General features: G+C 45.4%; 1 long non-coding RNA gene across 1 annotated transcript; it reads right to left on the reverse strand.

Annotated features, from left to right (window-relative positions):
- Positions 1–4326: 4326 nt before the first annotated feature.
- LOC117223327 (uncharacterized) lies at positions 4327–5177 on the reverse strand. The gene is made up of 2 exons (XR_004490905.2): positions 4961–5177; positions 4327–4889 (listed from the first exon to the last, which is right to left on the reverse strand). It is a non-coding gene; the product is annotated as an uncharacterized LOC117223327 (long non-coding RNA).
- Between the last annotated feature and the right edge of the window lie 2231 nt (positions 5178–7408).

Genomic DNA, 7408 nt, shown 5'->3' on the forward strand with positions numbered 1-7408 from the left:
CCTGGGTCCGGAAACGATCTCCGGTCGGACCGATCGCGAACACCCCCGCGACCGACCGACGCGTCGCGTCGGGTCGCGACCACAGCACCCTTGCACTGGCACTGCAAGTTTTTACACCGAAACTTCGCTCCGCCCGCGCGACCCCGCGCGCCACACACTTTCCGACTTGAGAAAGCGATTGATTCGATCGAGTTTCTCGAATAAAATTTTACTGTCGCCCCGTTAACGCCCTCGGGAAAACACCCGGAGAGTGGCTGCTTCGCCCGCTGCCTCGTTCGCCGAAGGAGGAAACCTTTATCGACGCGCTAATACTTGGAATAAACTCGACTTTTATCGCGCTCCCGGCCCTTGGAAGATGATGGATTCTAGAAGGTGTGTAATTGCGCCGAGCAGGATACGGGCATCGTTTTCGCAGCGTCCAGAAACGCGTTTCTCCCAAAATTAAATACATAAATTAAATAAATTAATTTTCCAACTTCCATTTTTGAGTAAGAAGAAAAACTTTTTCGGTGACAAAATTATCGGATTGTAGAATACATACACGATTTCCTTCGATGTCACGTACACAAATCATAGTAAACATTTCAGCTCTGCAATCTCCATTTTTGTGTGAATTGCTTTGATTTTAGCAGCAATTAACTGTACTGCGGCTGTGTGCAAGGTAATTTTGTTTATTTGAAAAAATGTGTCTTAAAACAAATTTGTTTGGTCGAAAACTAGAAGTATCATGATCGCGATGAGTTATTTCTTTCAAGATCATCTTTACGAGTTTCGAAGGTCGTCGCCATTTCTTGCGCAATTAACACCTATTGTTTATGATACAGCATTGCAGTGCATGCCAAGGCAAATTTAATGACCTACGACACTATGACCTTTAAATGGCCTTCAGTGTAATAATGACGCTAGAAAGTGTTCGTTAGGCCGAAGAAAAATAATGAAATAAGTCGTGAGAAGGAAAGGAAATGACGGCAATATTATCGGGAGAAACAACACACTGCAACGAATAGCAATAATAATTTCGTTTCACAAAATTCTGGTGATATACAAGACCCCGGCTACAGTGCAGTTAATTAATGTCAAAATCAAAACAACTCGAATAAAAATAAAGTTTCCAAGCTAAAATTTTTACCGATGATTCGTGCACGTGATATTGAAGAAAATTGTGTATGGATTTTACAGTCCAATAATTTTTTCTTTCTCAAAAGTGAATGTTGGAAAATTAATTTCTACGTAATTTGATTTTGCATAAGAAATACTATAGAAATATATCTTCTCAAAATTTTCTTTGGAAAATGACTGGTATTTGATTTTCACCTGAATCCCCCCTTCCCTCCCTTAAAAACAGAGTTGACCATGTGTCGAAAATGACAGCGAAAAGATCGAGAGCTGGATTATTATCGATGTATTGGGTTGCCCGAAAAGTTCATGCTGATTTTGAAGGAAAATCGAAGCGCAAGAGATTTACATTTTAGTATACATTTATTATATTATATGTATGTATACGTAGGTTTCATTCTTTTCTACAACCTTTCTCCATCTTTCAGGCAACTTGAAAATTCCGTCCTGTCAGAATCTCTCAGGTTTCTCAGCGAAGAACTTTTCTGCGTGATTTTTTATCTTGACCAAAGAGTCGAAGCTTTTTACCGTTAAGGGAATTTTGTAACGATCGAAACAGGTGGAAATCAGAGGGCGCAAGATCTGGCGAATACGACGGATGGGGTAGAACATCTCGAACGAGCTCCGACAACTTTCGTCGAGTTATCAAAGACACCCGAGGCCGCGCACTTTGTTTTCTTTCATATTCGAAGGCGTATAAAACTGACAAAAAATTAACGTATCGTAACCAAATTTTTTTTCCAAATATGCCTGAAAGTACCGTGTTTCACGATACGTACGCGTGTCGTTTGATTTCAATCGTTCTGATATATTCAGACCTGACCTTAGGTCGTCTATCAAAAATCGGCACGAACTTTCCGAATGACCTAATATATTGCTGCAGAATTTGTGTTTGTTTAAAGTGGCTATAGAACGATTCACTTTACCAATGCGATTTACATAATTTCCGTTGCTTCGCACTATTTCCATTTTCCTTACAGTATGATATTTACGAATGATAGTGGTGGTACATCGAGAATCGTATATAAGAATTATGACGTTGCCGCGTCACGCTTACGCTGCAATAACATGAACGCTTAGGCCAGCCTGCTCTGTCCAAAGTTGATCGCGCCGATGCTATCTTCTTAATTTTTGCAACAACGAAGAATGCTTCCGTGCGCGCGGGGGGATGCGATGAATTTTGCGGTTCCCCGATAACGAAGTCCGTATTCTCTCGATCGAGAGCCGACGCGGTGCCGTGAAATGGCGCCTCCCATTCGCTTATCCGGAAAAGAAACCGCACGCTCGGTCGGTTCAGATCCGTCCCGGATAAGGTCGCTCCTCGACCCCTGGAAAATGGTTGGCTGGTTTAAAACAGTGACCCCCGTCGCTCCTGTCCCCTTGTCACCCTGTTGGCCGTGAGCTCTCTCTCTCTCTCTCTCTCTCTCTCCCTCTCTCTCTCTCTCTCTCTCTCTCTCTCTCTCTCTCTCTCTTCTCGGCCGATTTCGGAGCGGTTTCGGGAGCCGCACAATGGCTATCGGCTTTGACGGTGCGCGTAGCACGCGTCTCTGCTTTCTGGCCGGCGCGATATCTCGATCGCAATAAATTCACATTAACCTATCTGCCGGTGTGTGGCCGTGGCCGCAGCTTTAATACATCCCATCGGCTCGCCCGCCCCTCTATCGGCCGCGGATCCGCTTCGTTGTCGGCGCCGATTTTAATTTTCCAATTTTACGAGTATCCCCCGACCTTCCCCGGCCGACCGCCGCGATTCCTTCTTTCTCTCGTTTCCGAGATGCTGCCGATGCTTCTTCCGAGGGACGTCCGTGTCGACGAGGATTTCTGAGCCGGCGCGACCGGAAACATTCGCGCCGACTTTCCGACAATCGGAACCCGACGTTCCCCTTTTGCCTACAGAATCTTGTGCAATATTCGAGGTGTTTATTTTGAAAAAGTGGCTTAAGTCCATCTATACTTAAATTCAGATATTTGAGCCGTTTATTTTGAATGTGGCATAAGTCACTTTTTCAAAAAGATCGAGTTAATGGTAACACTAATTGCAATTGAACGGTATCTTTTCATTTTAAAAAGATTTGCAATCAATAAGTTGGGAACTATTGAGATTTGTTCGAGAGAAGTTTTGCTAATTAACGGTACAACAAACGTGTTTACTTTTGAAAGTGGCGTAAGTCGCTGTACTCAGGAAATTAATTGCGGGGCTTAGTGTAAAAGAAATAGAAACGTGTGACAAGTGTGTGTGAAGTATTGTTTTGAATTATTTTCAGTATTTTCAAAAAAGTTGTGATCACTGTACTTATATGAGTTTGGCTGAAATCGAGAAATTTGCAAAAAGATCAATATTTTATTTTTTATAATTTTGTTATCGTTTGTTTTATAATTTTGTTTCGTTGTTGCAATCGCTATCTATGCGAACTCTTTCTCTCGTCGCCTCGTTGCTTGGACGATATCGCTATCGCTGCTATCAAAACGATAGACTAACTGTAGAAGAAAACCTTCTACAGTTAGTCTTTCTAACAAATCTGTATAGACGTCTATCCGGAGCTCATCTTCGCTACTACTTGTGTCACGAGACTCATTCGTGTTCGAACGTTTTGCCATTGTTCTAATAAAAAATACGAATAAATACATAGGTTGAAAATTTCTAATTGTTATTACTAACTCGCAAGATGATATTTACCAAAAAAACTTTCACCAAACAATTTATTTACCAAGAGAAGAATCACTTTTCCGATTTTCTCACTCGTTAGATCTATCTACACCGCTCGACGCTTCGAACCAGACCGAGTTCGGCTTTGAAAATCTTTTCCTCCAGATTTTATGATTATAAATCTCACTGTACAGTGCGTGCTATGTTCGCATACCGACCTTTCTTCTACAAACTTGCCTTATCGCTCTTTTCAAATGGCGCCTTTGAACTGCTCGGACCGTCGTGAGCACGCCTCTCGCGTTCTCGTCAAAACCCGCTGACATTTCTTGCATATATCTTAGTAATTTTACTATATTTCGATTCGATTTCTTGCGCCGTTCCAAGAGAAAACTTCAGGGAAACATGCATGTCTGAAAAAGTTGCGCTGAAATAACTCGATTCCCCGTAATCGCTAATAAACTTGAATGTCCCACGAGAGGGGACATCCGAGCGATATGCTAGAATTACGATGTCCCACGAGAGGGGACAGCGGAGTGCAAAGGGTTAAGATCGACATCGGCGAGTCAAGATTGTTACATAGAGATTTATTTATTGGTCGACCGTTGTCGGAAAGATCGAAGCGGGATTATCGGCTGCGAAGACAATGACCCCGGCGAACGCTTGATCGGGCGGAGGGTATGAAAGTGGATTTGAAAGAGACACGACCCATTATGTTTGGTGGCCCGATTTAAAAGGAGCATCTACTCCCCTTAGCTCCGATTCTGGCCGGACTCTTCCCACCCTTGTTAGCGATACTTCTGCGTGTCGAATCGCGCGCATGCTTGTTCTGTCAGTGAAATAATGACAATGTCATATAGCTCCGGGCCGATCCGCCACGGCGCCCCAGCCACGTGGGCGACGATTGGACGCGGATATGCTAATATGGCGTCCGTTCCGAGACATTAACTTCTCGGTTTGCCGATCCTCGCCAGACGAGTCACGTCTTCGACTCACGCCGTGGAGCGCCCGAAGGACGTCGATCACCGGATCCATTCCCTTCGGCTCTGCATCGACTGGCTCGGTTCAACGGATCGAACGGAACGGGTGCCTCGCGCACCCTCGCGACCATTCCTTTCGATTCCGCTTGCTATAACGATCATTGAATTTCATATTCTCTACACTCTTCCATGCTCCATCGTCTTTCAGGTTCTCTCCTACCTCGACGACCCCGTATTCCTTTGCCTCGAACAACTTCGAAAATCGGGGTTTCGTTTCTGTTGAAACGTTTCTTCGAGCTGACATCCTGGTTAATTTGCTTCGAGCGGATCGATTTGACTCGGGCTAGTTAACACGTCGAATGCCACGCCGGTTTTACAGGAATTCTCTGTGGCGCCACGATGAATTTTCTTTTATGCGATACATATGATGTTGAAATATTATCTGCGATAGATAAGTAAAAAATAAAATTTTAAACCAACCATAATTCTTGACTTACTGTCGTTAACATTACTGTGGTTATTAGACTGCAAATCGTTATGCATTTATATAATAACGCACGATATATTATAACACAAACGAGTGGATGCAATTTAAAACACTAAGAAGACTTGACAGAATCGAAGCATGTGAATATACAGTCGAGGTGTTATTAAGATTTTTTAACACGTCGAATGCCACGCCGGTTTTACAGAAATTCTCCGTGGCGCCACGATGAATTATAATGTTGAAATATTATCTGCGATAGATAAGTTACAGTGTATAACCATGTTTGACATATTAATCGCGACAGGGGTCACCGTTTGAATCGACGATGGTAAGAATACAAAATTTTAGATATTGACGTTTGTTTGAAATTATATATATTTCTATCAATTTGGGCGCGCCGGTCACCGGTGGCCCCCATAACGTCACCGCCAAGTTAAGTGCCGGTCACCGATGACCCCCGTGGCATTCAACGTGTTAACGCTAGATTTACGGAATCCGTCGAAATGACTAATTCTTTAATTTACGATTATCCATCTCGTAAAAATACATTTACGAGTTATTTATTTATTCCATTTATTTCTTTATTTATTTACGGCAAATGTTACAACAACGCTTGTTAAAAATCAGAATAAACGTCTTATCGTTGCTTTTATAAACTAATATAAAACCGATCGAGGAAAAGCGAGACTCGCCGCAATTTTCTCGGTGAATGTAATCGCACGAATCGTATTATATTACACGTCGAGAAGTATCGCAAATCCATCGACTTATTCTACTCCGAGACCACCTTTACACGAACATCTTTAATATCCTAATTACCTGTGATTAAACATACTAATATGGAAATCCGTCCACGCGCGACGATCCGTGAACAGCTGATACCGATCAGTTTTTTTCAGAGATTTCAAACAACGGAAATACGTAGTCTCGCCCCGTTCGAATGGCAGATGATTTCACGTGACGTGAGATTAGTATGTTTCCAGTTGAATTGGTAATCGACCATCGCGTGCCAATGGATTTTTTTTATCCGTAAATAAATAAATAAAAACACAGATTTATTCTGGACTGGCACACGTATTCGTAGTTCAGACGATCCCCGATCGAGGATCAGCCCGGTCACCCCGATTCTCGATTAGCCACGGTGCTTCGTCGCGATTATGTAACTTGACTGCGAACACGCAGCTTACACCGGTCTCACGATGATCCCCGTCTCGGCGTTTCGATCTCGACCAGCCGTCGCTAACCGATTTTCACCGTTCGCGATCGCACTTTTCCCCGGGCATATGCTCCGATTCTGGCCGATGCTTTTTCACACGGATAGCAGCTCCGCGATTGCTCGGCGCTCCCTCGTTTCGGAGTAGTCCCGATCCACGCGCGATCCGCTGCTTCTCGTTGGCCGATCGTTCGCCGACGCCTCGCCGAGAAACAGCGAAACGTCTCCGTCGAAACGCTCCGGTGGCCGTTCTAGAAACCGCGAATCGTCGGGAACCTACCGTTTGCGAACGAGGAAGCGAGAACGTCGTGGCCAGCATATCGCCGGCATCGCTGGATCCTTCTGTCCTGTCGCGGCGCTGTAAATCCGCGGCGAGCGGACAGCCGCCGAATCCGAAGCGGATACCGCGCGGCGCAACAAAGACCTGTCTGGATGGCCGAAAAAACGGACAAAACAGCGAGGAAAAAAAAACAAAAGCGCTGTCGTGCGGTGCAGAAGCGAGCTGGCCGCGGCTCGAAATAGAAAGGACCGGCCAGGCGGGCAATAATTCGAAACAAAATGTCAAGCGACCGCCATTGTCGGGTGCGGTGGTGCGGTAGGCGCCAACCAACGCCGACGAGAAAATATCGCCGACAGTAAATCAAGGTGCAGAAGAGGACCCGCCGCCTTCCACCGCCCTCCACCCCTTCTCGTCCTCCCTCCGCTCCGTGGCAACCCCCTTCCAAAGGGCAGTTCCATCCCTCCGGGAACACGGGCACGGACTGTCCAGCCGCGCGATCGCGTCCGTCCGCGCCGGCCGCTTCCGTTTCTCGTCACCGCTCGTCCCGCACACTCCGACGACGGCTTTTCGCGTCACCGTCAAGGTTGCGTGGTCCACCATGATCCTCCGGCCCGCTTCCGCGACCAATCCATCGTTCCGCGCGTTTCCGAAAAAGAAAGAAACCGTCGGAAAAGTCGCAAGACGGGGC

This window comes from Megalopta genalis, chromosome 10 (genome assembly GCF_051020955.1).
Source record: "Megalopta genalis isolate 19385.01 chromosome 10, iyMegGena1_principal, whole genome shotgun sequence".
In the NCBI taxonomy this organism is placed as follows: Eukaryota; Metazoa; Arthropoda; class Insecta; order Hymenoptera; family Halictidae; genus Megalopta; species Megalopta genalis.